The following is a 14791-nucleotide window of genomic DNA, read 5'->3' as shown; positions in this document are numbered from 1 at the left end:
GGGTCTCACTCTGTCACCTAGGCTGGAGTGCAGTGGCATGATCTTGGTTCACTATGGCCTCGACCTCCTGGGCTCAAGCCATCCTCCCACCTCAGCCTCCTGAGTGGCTAGGACTACAGGTGTACTCCATCATGCCTGGCTAATCTTTTAATTTTTTTTTTTGCAGAGATGGGGTTTTGCTATATTGCCCAGGCTGGTCTTGAATTCCTAGGCTCATGCAGTCCCATCACAGCCTCCTGAGTAGCTAGGTCTACTGACATGTGTACCACATGTGCCCGGCTAATTTTTTTTTTTTTTTAAATAGAAATGAGGTCTTGCTATATTTCCCAGGTTGGTCTTGAACTCCTGGGTTCAAGTGATCCTCCTGCCTCGGCCACCCAAAATGTTGGGATTACAGGTGTGAGTCACCTTGCCCAGCTAAATCTGGTTCATTTTCTTCCTGACACAAACTACAGTTCCCAGCTTCTCCTGTAGCTGGCTAGGTCCCTGTGGCCATGTGACCTGTTCTAGCCAATCAAATGTGAGCAGAAGGAACATGTGCTCCTTCCGTGGCATTCCTATGTGCTGTGACCTGGAAGGCCACATGTTGAGGATGGCAGGGCTCCACGATGGAGGGATCTCAGGTTTCAAAGTCACTGCAATGCCAGAAAACTGCATGGGAGAAGCACCCAACCAAGGACATTAGTGTTGGACTTGCATGAGCAAGTGATGAACTTGTGTTAAACTACAGGTTTGTAGCGTGCTTGTTATAGCAGCTAACTTATGCTGACTAATACAGAAGTCTTTCCTGGAAGTCCCCTGGCAGACCTGCCTAGCCAGCTCATTGATGGGAACCGGGTGCATGCTCCCCACTGAGTCACTGGCAGGTGGAATTGATATCCAAACCATATCAGGGTCTGCCAGCAGGAAGAAGGTGGGAATTGATTCAGGGTAGGCAACCACAAGCAGCTGCTATATTAGTGAGGCTGAACAGCTTTTTATATATTTATTGGCTAATTCCACACTTGTTTTGTCAGTTGCCTCTTCATGTCCTGTGCCTGTTTGTCTGCCATGTTTGGGGCATTCACTGACTTCTGCTATGGAAGCAGAAGATGCCAGGGGCCCACTTTTCCAGTCTCCCTTGCAGACTGCAGGCCTACGATTGAGGATCGGCCATTCAGAGGCTCTTGCCTCAGAAATTGAATTGAAAGCTACTGGCCAGAGGTAGCAGAAGCCATGCATACTTGATTCCAGAGAGACTGAAAGCAATGACAGGTGAGCCGTGGCAGCGCCCAGGACACAGTAAAAAGGTGACCATGGTGTCTTTACTGGACCAGCTGGAGCACAATTTCTGTTCCTGTCTGAGAGGTCTGCAAGCCTGGTTCTCTAGCCCAGCCAGAGAGTCTGTGGTGATACTTGATATTCATTCCTTTTCTGCTTAAGTCAACTAAGGTCAGTTTCTGTTGCTTGTGAGAAAAAACCAATCATATTAACCCTTTGTCTGTATTATCTGTTACAAATCTTTTTTCCAGTTGTCAGTAGTCTTTCAACTATATATATATATAGTTGTATAGTTTTATATATATATTATATATATAATATATAATAGCTTTCTCAGAGAGAAGTTTGAGATTCTCATGCAGCCACATAGATCAACTATTTAGTTTCTAGTTTTCAGGTCATGTTTATTTTTTGATTTATTTATATTTATTTATTTATTTTTGAGACGGAGTCTTGCTTTTTTGCCTAGGCTGGAGTACAGTGGAGCAATCACGGCTCACTGCAAGCTCCGCCTCGTGGGTTGAAGTGATTCTCCTGCCTCAGCCTCCTGAGTAGGTGGGATTACAGACGCCCGCCACCACACCTGGCTAATTTTTGTATTTTTAATAGAGATGGGGTTTCACCATGTTGGTTGGCCAGGCTGGTCTCGACTCTTGACCTCAAGTGATCTGCCCACCTTGGCCTTCCAAAGTGCCCGGCCTCAGGTCACGTTTAAAAAGGCTTTCCTTAATCCAAGATTATACATATATTCAATTCAATTAAAAAAATTTAAGTTGTTATTGGATTCAAATATTAATATTTAAATATTTTGTTTAAACATATACATAGTTAAAAAATTCAAACACTACCACTAGGCTTAAAATTATATAAATAAAAAAGAGTTCTCTGCTCCATTTCTCTGATTCCCGAAACCCCCTCATTCGGGGCACCCACTTTCAGTTTTTGAGTAGATGTTTCATCTTTCTTTTTTTTTTGGAGATGGAGTTTTGCTCTTGTTGCTCAGGCTGGAGTGCAGTGGCGCGATCTCGGCTCACTGCAAGCTCCGCCTCCCGGGTTCAGGTGATTCTCCTGCCTCAGCCTCCTGAGTAGCTGAGACTACAGGCGCCCGCCACCGCGCCTGGCTAGGTTTTGTATTTTTAGTAGAGATGAGGTTTCACCATGTTGGTCAAGCTGGTCTTGAATTCCTGACCTCAGGTGATCCACCTGCCCCGGCCTCCCAAAGTTCTGGGATAACAGGCATGAGCCACCGTGCCTGGCCTCATCTTCTTCTTAAACCTCCATTTCTAAGTGAAATGGCTTCTACTCTTAATTCCTGATTTTCTTCACTTGCTGATCTCGGATTTGAGATCTCACTTGCTACCATGAAAAATGAGACTTTATTTTCTTACCATCCACACTTCTATTATCTGTCACTGTTCAGCCTCTTTTAAATCTATGGGCTCCCTCTGTCTTGTCTTTTCTCTTTTCTTTTCTTTTCGATGGAGTCTTGTTCACTGCAACCTCTGCCTCCCGGGTTCAAGTGATTCTCCTGCCTTAGCCTCCAGAGCAGCTGGGATTACAGGCGCACACCACCACATCCGGCTAATTTTTGTGTTTTTAGTAGAGAAGGAGTTTCACCATGTTGGCCAGGCTGGTCTGGAACTCCTGACCTCAAGTGATCTGCCCACCTCAGCCTCCCAAAATGCTGGGATTACAGGCGTGAGCCCCCGGACCCTGCCCATTTTCTTTTCTTTATAAAAGTTGAAATACACTAGCTGTATCTAGTTTTGGGATGTGAATGATAATTGGATACATTCATATAATCAAATCAGGGTACTTGGGATGTCCATCATCTTAAATATTTATGTTTTCCTTGCACCAGGAGCATTAGGATTATTCTTTTCTAGCAATTTTGAGGTGTGCAATTGATTAATGTCACCCTACTGATCTATTGAACACCAGATGTTATTTCTATCTAAGCATTTGTACCCATTCATCAGCCTTTCTTCATCCCCTCCTTTCCCCCTCCCTTTCCTGGCCTCTGGTAAGCAGGTTGCTGTTGCAAATTATGTATTGAAGAAACTGGTGCTTTGTCCTATGGTTGCCCATGGTCTGGATTTTGCTGGTCACGTCCCCTTAGCTTTGTTGAGCAGGCTCCCCGGTCCCTGTATTTCTTGCAATTTGATAGTTGGCAAACTTTTTCCATAAAGAGCCAGAGAGTAAATATTTTAGGCTTTGTGGGCCGTAACAGTCTCTGTGGCAATTCCTCAACTCTGCTGTCACAGCGAGGCCGCAGCCAGAGACAACATGTAAACAGTGGAGCAGGGCTCCGTTCCCACAGCGCGGGATTTGGGTCCCAGTCTGCACAGCCCTGAGTCGAGGGTGGATCCGATCCAGGTCTGATGCAGCATTTCACTGGTGATGCTGCAGCCTTCCACACCAAGGCACTTAACTCCCCATTGTTCCCAATTGCATTTTAACTCAAAAAATACAAAAAGAGGTCAAAACTGAAAATGCAGTTTCCTCATGATCCCACCACATTTTGGGGAAGTGTATGAATTGAGAAGTGAAAGCTCTGTCTTCTGCCCCTTCCCCACGAGAGAGCGTCTATTAACAGCCAGGTCAGTTTCTTCCAGACTGTTAACATCCGTTTGAGCGCACATGTCTGCACTGCCTGGAGCCCGCTTGCTTCCTGCTCGGCAGGCGTGTTTGCTGTGGGAAGGCTGGAGTTCTGACCTTCCCTCTCCCCCTCTGGGTGACAGGTGGCTCAGTTCTCTTTCCTGCCACGTTCAAGGCCAGGTGCGGGGAGGGGGTAAATGTCACTATGCCCCTGCCTGCCACTGTGGAGCAGGGAGACCCTCGCCCTTTTTCTGAAATTTTCCTTACCCCTTTCCTTGGAATGAAGCAAACACCAAGCCCAAATGGATTTTAAGTGACACTTTCCCAAGAGTCTGGAGAGGAGACAGAGACTGCATGTGGTGTGCCCTGCGTGAGCCAACTCACCTGCTTACCAGGGCAGGGGCAGGCTGGGGTGGGTCTCAGGCGTCCCAGAAGCACCCTGGCTCCTCGCTGTCCCATGCCTCTCCCTTTAGGTCCTCTGCTGTCCAGCGCCTGGGCCCCCGCCCTCCCTGGGACACCACCCTGCCCTGCCCCAGTCCTGGCTCTCCAGTCCCTTTCAGGGACTCGCCCCTGGCACCCACTAGATGGCGCTCCCGGCCATTCAGCTCCCCCTGCCTCGCTCTGGGTGGTGCTGGGTGTCGGGAGCGCTGGCCTCTGCTCTGCTGATTTGCAGGTGGGAGTGCAGGGTGAGCCCAGTGCAGGGGATGGGAGGTGGGGGAGTCAAGAGCTGGAGTCAGGCGCCGCTCACGCTGGGATGACGGGGTGTTAACCTCAGACTCTGGGTCCCTTTGGGCCGAAGTTATAAGAAAACAGGGGCAGCGAGTCCGGCGTCCCGAGGAGCCTTGCCAAGCTGGGCATGGAGAATGGGCCTCCTGGATGGCCACCCGCCCAGCTACCAAAGAGGCCGGAGAGCTGGAGCCGGGACTTGGTGTATCTTCTTCAGAGAGGCAGGAGGGCAGTCCGAACGTGCCCCCACCCCTTACCTCAAGCCCATGTGGAGAGGGCCAACAGAGCCTCTTGGAGGGCTGAATTTGCATTCCCTGCAACTTGGGGGACATGTCGTCGATGGTGACTGACATGCCCCAGAGATAGTGACATGGTGATTGATGAGTGACAGCCTGAGGGAGCTGAGCACAGTGTGGCTGGTCTGGCAGCTACTGACGGTGTCGCGACCCCACCCCGCTTCCTGGGCTCCCTGCCTCCTTCCCTGGAGAAGCATCCTCAGCCAATGGAGCCACAACCCCTGGTAGGTTCAGGAGACGCCCACAGCCCACCGCTAACTGTACAAAAGGCTGTTCCCTCGCCTGCCTCTAGATGGCGATACCTCTGGGGTACAGTCAAAACCCCAGGGCCCCCTGCAGATCTGCCAGAGCTGTATTTACCCCGGCACCACGCCTTTACCGAGCCCCTTCTCCTTCCCTGCCCCTCTGCCCTCACGTCCTGGGGGGCTTGTCTCGATGAGCCTTCTCCTAGTAAATCCCTGTCTTGGGCTCTGCTTTCAGAGAGCTGAAGGCAGGGAGCACTAGGAGGGGCCCCAGGAAGCTGGCCCCAAAGACGGGATGCTGCAGGAGGATGCCCCGCTGGCCCCTGGTGACTGGAGTCCATTGCAGGAGGCCCTTGGCACGAGGTGGCAGAGCAGCTGCTCAGGCCTCCGCCTGTGGTCACCTGGGACAGGACTCAGGTGGATGGGGATGCCCAGCTTGTGCAGTATCACTGGTGTTAAGAGACGGATGGGAAAATAGCCATGAGAAGGCCATGGAGTGGGGAGGCTGTCACTGAACACTACTGACACTTAGAAGAGGGAAAATGACAAGTTCAGGGCCAGGGATCACCAATGTAAAGTGAAGTCAGGATTCCTTGGCAGAATTTAAGGAAATGCTTCTCTTCTACAGCCAGGGGTCAGAGGGCAGAAGACAAGGTACAGGACTTCAGAGAAGGCCAAATTTCCAGCCCAGAGAAGTCCCTTCTCCAAAGTCAGGGCCCCAAGGGGGAGGGTGGGGTCTCTGATATCTCAGATGGACTATCTGGGGAGACACTCTTGAGACATTGAACCCCCAGATTCTCCTGTACCTTCTAGCCTGCAGAAGTGGCCCATTCCCTCTGTTGGAAGACAGAGGTCCTCTTACTTAAAGACCATGCAGAAATGAAGGGAAGGTACTTTACAAGACAAGGCATTCTTTCTCCAGCGTCTGTCCCCACCTCCCCTCCTGACCACCAGGTTCAAAGCTGGGATCAGATCTCAGCATGACTTGACCAAGGATGTGCTTCGCATGCCAGGGACCAAGAGGGATTAGAAAGCAGAGGAGTGGCGGGAGTAAGCCAGCAGGGACCAGCCGGGTCTGGAGAATATTCCTAGATGTGGACTCTGAAGGTTCTGGATCAAGGGAGGCTGCGTAGAAGCTGGAGACTGGAGACTTAATTAGTACACAAAGACTCCCTAACCCCTAAAAAGGGCCCTGGGAAAGATGATTCTGATATGTTGCTTGGGAGGGTTCTTTTTTTTTGAGACAGAATCTCTCTCTATCGCCCAGGCTGGAGTAAAGTGGTGCAATCTTGGCTCTGCAACCTCCACCTCCCAGGTTCAAGTGATCCTCCGGTCTTAGCCTCCCAAGTACCTGGGATTACAGGCATGCACCACCATGCCCAGCTAATGTATTTTTTTTTTTTTTAGTAGAGATGGGGTTTTGCCATGGTGGCCAGGCTGGTCTCGAACTCCTGACCTCAAGTGAGCTGCCCGCCTCGGCCTCCCAAAGTGCTGGGATTACAGGTGTGAGCCACAGTGCCTGGCACTTGAGAGGGTTCTTGAAAGCTTGGAAGAAGTGATGGTGCATGGACGATGAAGTGGAGATGTCAAAACAGCCTTGGAGGAAGGTATGCAAAGTCTCAGAGAAGTGGACAAGCCAGAATGGCTCTTCTGTTGTAGGTTGTACAGGAAAACAGCATGACAAGAGTGATGCCATCTTAAAACCGCCATACGATGATGCATGTTTCACCCCCACATACCAGGGTGCTCTGCAGTAAGCTCTGTAAACAATGCCTGTACAATACATAACCCTTTGTAGAGATGCTTAGCTGACCCACTCCCCAAGTAGATATGAGTTTTGCAGTGAAGTCGGAGGCATGGCCACTTGCACATGTTTTACCCTAAAAACTTGCTACATAAAAGTACTTCCTGCAGGGCAGATGTGGGGATCTACCGTTTTGTGGCTGCCCAGAACATCACTTCTGTTCCTAAGTCCCTATTAAATATTTCTTTACAAGAAACTGGATTTGTCAGCCTCTTTCTTCAGCCTCTCAGTTCCGTTGGCCTTTACAGGTAGATTTGCACAGACCTGCTCACCACGGAACAGGGTGGAAAACCCACCAGCTGGCCAAGTTCTTTGGGAGGTTCCAGCTCTTTATCCAAATGATAAGGTCTGAGCTGTCAAGGAGACATGGGCTTTGCTGAGCAACCCTGCGGGGGTTGCCCTCAGTGGCCTGGGCCTGGCAGGGGTGGGCTGCCATGGATCTGAGCTCTCCCATAGCCACAGGGATGGCTGGATTCCCGAGTAGCACAGGTCAAAGGGCAACACTTAACTGTCTGTCACAAACAAGAGGATCAGAATAGACAGCAGGGTTGGGACAGCCGTGGGGGAGCCTGCCCTGCCCGGCCTATGGAAATGGCTCATAGGACATAGCGTTTCCAGGGGAAAGGTGTCTAGGCAGCCAACAAGGGTTTTGTTCAACAAATAGAATGAAAAGCAACCAAGAATGGATGAACAGAAGGCCAAGGCCGGATGCCCCAACAGAAAGGAATGATCCCCTGCTGTTTCCAGACCTGAACTTGTTCTCAAAACCTGCCCCAGACTGGGTGGCTTAAACAATAAAAATGCATTGTCCTGGCTGGGCACAGTGGCTCACGCGTGTAATCGCAGGACTTTGGGAAGCTGAGGCTGGTGGATCACAAGGTCAGGAGATCGAGACCATCCTGGCTTAACATGGTGAAAACCCATCTCTACTAAAAATACAACAACAACAACAACAACAACAAAATTAGCCAGGCATGGTGGTGGGCACCTGTAGTCCCAGCTACTTGGGAGGCTGAGGCAGGAGAATGGCATGAACCCGGGAGGCAGAGCTTGCAGTGAGCCAAGATCATGCCACTGCACTCCAGCCTGGGTGACAGAGTGAGACTCTGTCTAAAAAAGAAATGCATTGTCCCACAGTTCTGGAGGCTGGAAGTCCAAAATCAAGGCATCAGTAGGGCTGGCTCCTTATGAGGGCCATGAGGGGTGTCTGCGCTGGCTTTCTTCTAGCTCCCTGGCAGTCTTGGTGGCGCTCCCTGGTTTAGAGATGCATCACCCTCTGCCTTCATCTTCCCATGATGTTCTGCCCACGTGCTTACTTGTTTCTGTGTCCAAATTCTCTCCTTGCGCCACCCATTATTTTGTTTTTAAGACAGTCTCGCACTGTCTATACTCCAGAATGGAGTGCAGTGGCATGATCATGGCTTACTGTAGCCTTGACTTCATGGGTTCAAGTGACCCTCCCGTCTCAGCCTGCTGAGTAGCTGGACTATAGGTGTGCATCACCATGACAGCCAAATTTTAAAAAAATTTTAGAGATGGGATCTTGCTGTGTTGCCCAGGCTGGCCTTGAACTCCTGACCTCAAGCGACCCTCCCACCTCCAATTTCCCCTTTTTATAAGGACACAGTCATAAAGAATTCGGGCCTATCCTAATAACCTCATCTTAGCCTGATCATCTGTGAAGACTCTATTTGCAAATAAGGTCTCATTTACGGTCCTAGGGATCAGGATTTCCCCAGTACCGGGGGGAATGGTGGGGGCGTGATCCAACACATAACAGGGAACTTAGCCATTTTCTCCGGCAGCTGTACACTGCGGAGACGGCGTGGCTAGCTCTGGTCCTGTGGGAATCGGGTGGATGGAGTTAGAAAAGCAGGCGATTTATGGAGGTAGCACCTGTAACAGGTAAAGGAGGGAGCACAAGGGTGCTGGGGACTTTCAGGCTGTGAGGAGGGTCTGACACCTGTGAGAGGAGATGGGGAAGGAAGGAGGATTGGGTAGGAAAAGCCTCCGACTGCAGTGCAGCTTGGAGGGAGTCTGGCCAGCCCAGCAGAGGCTCTGGAACCAAGATCACTCAAAGAGGAGTCCCACGTAGGGAAGGAATGCCTCCTACCCCTGCTGCAGGTAGTCACTGCTGGGAGCTGCCTGGGGCAGCATGACCTTGGCTCAAACACTGTCACCCATGATGGAGGCTGTCAGCTCACTGCCGTGTGGCAAGGGGATGCTGTGTGGCATCTCCAGGGGATTTCCCAGATCTTTCAGGGACTTTTGGATATAGGTGCCACAAGGGGATTTCCCAGATCTTTCAGGGACTTTTAGATATAGGGTTCAGATTGACGTTGACACCCAGGGACCCAAAGGCCATCATGTTAACCGTAAAGATGTAATAGGAACCAGGTAATAAATGGAGTCCTGGCCTAGGTCCATCTCACAATAGGCCTCCAGTGTGTCCAGAGACGTACCATGTGGTCATTCTCCAACCTCCTGAATGTGTAAATGGAGTAGAAATTCCTGGCAGGTGGGAGAGCCTTCATGTTGGTTCCTTGACCTATAGCATGTGAGCTGCGGCATTAGGTCCAGTGGAAGCTCCTGAAACTGCCTTTCTCCTGCATCCCCCTCCCCACTGCCCCAGAGAGGACGACACAGTCAATATCGAATTTGTGGAGGAAGGATGGAGATTAGTGCCATCTTCAGAGATTTAAGAATGCAGAAGGGGCCGGGCGTGGTGGCTCACGCCTGTAATCCCAGCACTTTGGGAGGCCAAGGCGGGTGGATCACGAGGTCAGGAGATTGAGACCATCCTGGCTAACATGGTGAAACCCCATCTCTACTAAAAATACAAAAAAAAAAAAAAAAAAAAAAAAAAAAAATTAGCTGGGCGTGGTGGCGGGCGCCTGTAGTCCCAGCTACTCGGGAGGCTGAGGCAGGAGAATGGCGTGAACCTGGGAGGCGGAGCTTGCAGTGCTGAGATCGTGCCACTGCACTCCAGCCTGGGAGACAGAGTGAGACTCCATCTCAAAAAAACAAAACAAAACAAAAGAATGCAGAAGGAGGGGTCTTTGTCATAACTCTATTGAAAGCACCAGTGTGGCCCCTGCAAAAATCATATGCATTGATGCATTGTGGCATTGGGGAGCCATGAATTTAACAGAGTGGTCTCCCCAAGCGTATCTTTTTTTTTTTTTTTTTTTCCGGAGACAGGATCTCGCTGTGTTGCCCAGGCTACCGGAGTGCAGCCGCACAGTCCTGGCTCACTGCAGCCTTGACCTCCCGGGCTTAATAGATCCTCCTGTCTCAGCCTCCTGAGTAGGTGGGACTACAGGCGTATGCCACCATGCTTGGCTAATTTTTGTACTTTTTGTAGAGATGGGGTCTCCCTACTGAACTCCTGGGCTCAAATGATTCTCCTGCCTTGTCCTTGCAAATAAGGAGCATCTTCGCTGGAGCTGGGTAAGGTCATCATGGATATATAGAATGCAGCTGTGTACATTCACAGCCTTACCCCAGGGCTACGTCAATTTTCCTGTTCTCTATCACAACATAGTCTGAAGGGACCCAGCCCACTGGGGCAGCCTCCAGACCACCACATTGGCCAGTATGAGGAGCACCATCTTGTTAACCAGACCTACAGAGCAAGAAGCAGCAGGTTCCTTGGAAGCTTTGGTAGAATATGTGTGGGAGGAGGATGAGGGGTAAATGGGAAGGCTCAGGGGCTGCCATGCTGTGGGGGTTTGATGGGGCCAGTGGTCTGGCCATGCCGGGCTATCTCCTGCAAGGTAAAGGGTGGTTACTGCACCTGTCCTTCCCACCACATGGAAGGAGGCGCGACTTCTGGCAGGACTCTTAGAGTTTGGAGGTGGCACACTCGGCACTTGGGAGTCTAGTTGTGGCCTGTTTCTTGAGTGACACAGAAGGCTGCTAGCTTGGAGCTGCAGTTCTATGAGCAACTGTGCTTGGGACATGTGACTCTGCAGGCCCCATGCTACACGGGGTGTCTGTAGTGGAGAGGGTCACCATGTGGTGTCCCTGGCAGGCCCCAATAGGAAAGCCACAGTGCAGACCCCGAGGGTGCTGGAACAACGCCGTGCCATCTGCAGCAGAGAAGGGCTCTGGATGTGTCCCTAAGCACTGGGAGAAACTGAGCATCTGACCAGGGGACATCAAGTGATCAAGTGGACACAGCTTTTCACCATGAGCCGATGAGTCACCAAATCACAAGGCCAGGCATCCGTCATGAGGTACAAGTGGTACATCAGGGATTGGGCTCCCAAAGTTCCCCAAGGCAGGAGCTATGTGATCCAGACCCCCTGCCTCTAGCCATGTGGCACCAAGGCCTCCCCTCAGCTCACATCCGGGAGGGTTTCCCTGTGACCAGCAGAGATAGGCTGCAGTCTCACCCTAGCGGACGTGTTTCTGTGAGCTGAACACGGGTGGCTGCTGCACCACAGCTCTCCCAGGGTGGTCCTCAAAGGCAGTGGCAGGCGGACAGCAGTGCACCTGGTCATCTACCTTGTGTGAAGACAGAAGTGGTTTGAGGAAAGAACGTACATGGGCTCATGGACAGTGGCTTAGCTAGTGAGTCAGGAGTCTAGAAGGAGCAAGACTGGAAGTTTAGGCTGGACTCGGTGGTTCACGCCTGTAATCTCAGCACTTTGGGAGGCCAGGGTGGGCAGATCACTGAGGTCAGGAGTTCAAGATCAGCATGGCCAACGTGGTGAAACCCCGTGTCTACTGAAAATACAAAAATTAGCTGGGTGTGGTGACACATGCCTGTAATCCCAGATACTTGGGAGGTGGAGGTTGCATTGAGCCGAGATTGCTCTACTGCACCCCAGGCTGGGCCACAGAGCAAGACTCCATCTCAAAACAACAACAACACCACCAACAACAAAAAGATTGGAAGTTTAGGAACAAGAAGGGCTGGGGGAAAGGCATGCGTGTAGGCTGATAGGACAGGCATGAAAGAAAACCTCGTACCCATTTAGCACTGCTCCCTGTTCCCCACCGGCTGCGCCCGGGCTCCGTCAGTGGGCTCTCTGTCTCTGGATTTTCCTGTTCCGGTCATTGACTGGGGACTGCTCTGCAGGAGAAGCTCTCAGCAAGTGAGGGAAACAGATCCAGGCCGACGGCATGGATTAGTTAAGGTCTTGGGGTCAGCGGCAGCAATGGGGCGCCTAGTCCTTCCCATGAGCCTGCCTTGTGGCCGTTTCCCCAGGGAGTGTTTCTGACCGTCCTGGAGAAGCTGGGCCTGAACAGAGTGGACTCCATGTCAGAAGCAAGCAGGTCTGAATGGTGCAAGGGGCGGGCTGTAGTGGACAGTCTGGTGCCTGGCCCAGACCCCTTCACCTGGCCAGGGCACATGTCCGTCCATCAGCAGCTGCGAGAGGGGCTGTTAGTGGCACGGAGTTTCCCGTCTTCTCCTTGACCTCAGCCAACAGAGCTGCTGGGGTGTAAAGTCCCCTTCCCACTGCAGTGACAGGCCACAGCCAATGGCTGATGAATCAAGGGGACAAAAGACCAGCTCCGTTGCTTCAAGCTGGGACAGCCCTGCAGTGGGGTTTACTATCTAGAGCCTCCTCAGATCAGAACCTGAGACTCAACCTGAGGGCAGGTGCCTGCCTGGCCTGCACCCCTGCTCATCTGCTTCCCTCACTTCCTGAGAGCGTCTCCTGCGGAGCAGTCCCTAGTCAATGACCGGAACAGGAAAATCCAGAGACAGAGAGCCCATTGACAGAGCCCGGGCGGAGCCGCTGCGGAATAGGGAGCAATGCTGAATGGGTACGAGGTTTTCTTTCAGGCAAGGAAAATGTTTTGGAACTTGATAGAGGTGGTGGCTTTACAACATCGTGAAGGTACTAAATGGCACGGAAACAGTGCACTTTAAAATGGTTAATTTTATGTAACCTGAATTGCACCCCAATTTAAAGAAATAGATGTAAGGAAAAAAAGAACCTCCACCTTCATCCCCGGCAGCCACTGCCAGCTTCTTTCTTGCAGTGGGCTGAGCCTCGGCCTTCAGTGAGACGAAGAGTTGGATTATCACCTGGTCTTGGGTGTCATAATTACTAAACCAAGGCTGTTCTCGGATCTAGAAGTGAGGACATGACTTACATTGCCTGGGATCATGTGCCTGCCTGAGATTTATCTCAAGCCGGGGTGGGAGAAAGGAGCCCCATAGACTGAGGACAAAGCACTATCACCCTGTCCTGTGCCTCGCCTGTCCTGTGCCTCGCCTGTCCTGTTCTTCCTCAGGACTGGCCATGCTGAGGTGTCACTTTTCTTCCTAAAATCCTCTGCAGTGTTGGAGACAGCACCCCCAACCACCAGAAAGAAAGTAAACATAACGCTTACTTTCTCTCTTGTGAATACTAATCCTGGCTAAATTATTTCACTTCTTTTTAAACCCCTGGTTTTTGTTTGTTTGTTTTTTGTTTTAATAAAGCTTTTCTTTATTAACTGAGAAGGATTTACCCCTCAGAATCCAGGCATCTCTCTCAGCCCCATGGAGAAGTGGGAGATGGAATCGAATGTGTTGGGAGCTGAGCAGTAAGAAGGGAATCTCAGGAAATTCCACTGGCACTCAGACACTGGATCGACGTCACCCTCTCAAAGAGGCTCCCATGGGCTCTCTGTCCCACTCCGCCCCGCGCTCCCACCCCTGTTCCATTTCCTGTATTTTCTCTGTAACACGATGGCTCTGGGATGACCTCACTTGCTGACTTTTCTTCCACTGGAAGTTAGCCCCGTGAGCGCAGGGACCTCATTTTTCTTGCTTGCCAGAGCGTCTGCCTCACCCCACAACCTCATCTGCCACACCGAGGTGCACAGGGAGTGTTAACTGCGCAAATGCACAGCGCTTTCTAGGTCAATAGATGTTTATCCACTCCTTGCCTTTAAAAACATTGTGGTAAAATGTATATAACACAAAATTGACCATTTTAACCATTTATAAGTGCATAGTTCGGTGGCACTAAGTACATTCACATTGCTGTGCAACCATCTTCACCATCCATCCGTCTCTAGCCCTTTTTCATCTTCCCAGATTGAAGCTCTGTGCCCATTAAATACTGACGGCCCATCCCCGACCCCAGCCCTGGGAACCTCTCTTCTGTTCTCTGACTCTCTGAATCTGACTGCTCCAGGTACCTCCTATAAGCGGAATCACACAGTTCTTGCCCTTTTGTGACTGCCTTCTTTCACTTAGCCTAGTGTTTTCAGGTTCAACCATGTTGCAGCATATGTCAGAATTTCCTTCTTTTTTAGGGCTAAATAATATTCCGCTATCTGTGTAGACCACATTTCACCACTTGCCTTTTAATGGCCGAGTAGTAGACCTTCATTTATTTATTTTGTTATTTTATTTTATTTTATCTTTTGAGACAGGGTCTCATTCTGTTGCTCAGGCTGGAGTGCAGCAGCGCAATTCCCGCTCACCGCAGCCTCGACCTCCCCAGGCTCAGGTGATCCTCTCACTTCAGCCTTTTGAGTAGCTGGGACTACAGGTGCGTGCCACCACACCTAGCTAATTTTTGTATTTTTTTGTAGAAACGGGATTTCACCATGTTGCCCAGGCTGGTCTCGAACACCTGAGCTCAAGCAATCAGCTCACCTTAGCCTCCCAAAGTGCTGATACTACAGGCATGAGCCACCGTGCTCGGCCTACCTTCATTTAAGTTAAAATTCTTTACCGAGAGTCATTTAGGTTTCCTTTTTTATTTTTCTATTTACTAACAAATTAGAAAAACAACCTTTAATTTTTTTATATACTCATGCTATTATTTCTGTAGAGGACATTTATTTATTTATTTATTTTTTATTTTTTTATTTTTAAATTTTTTATTATACTTTAAGTTCTAGGGTACATG

General features: G+C 50.4%; 1 long non-coding RNA gene across 1 annotated transcript; it reads left to right on the top strand.

Annotated features, from left to right (window-relative positions):
* The first annotated feature begins 4497 nt into the window (after positions 1 to 4497).
* On the top strand, positions 4498 to 7122 carry LOC105512205. The gene is made up of 2 exons (XR_001001823.1): positions 4498 to 5104; positions 5361 to 7122. It is a non-coding gene; the product is annotated as an uncharacterized LOC105512205 (long non-coding RNA).
* Positions 7123 to 14791: the final 7669 nt, after the last annotated feature.

Source organism: Colobus angolensis, unplaced genomic scaffold, assembly GCF_000951035.1.
Source record: "Colobus angolensis palliatus isolate OR3802 unplaced genomic scaffold, Cang.pa_1.0 Scaffold21, whole genome shotgun sequence".
Taxonomy (NCBI): domain Eukaryota; kingdom Metazoa; phylum Chordata; class Mammalia; order Primates; family Cercopithecidae; genus Colobus; species Colobus angolensis.
Note: the sequence above shows the minus strand (reverse complement) of the source record. Positions and strands in the feature narration are given on the sequence as shown.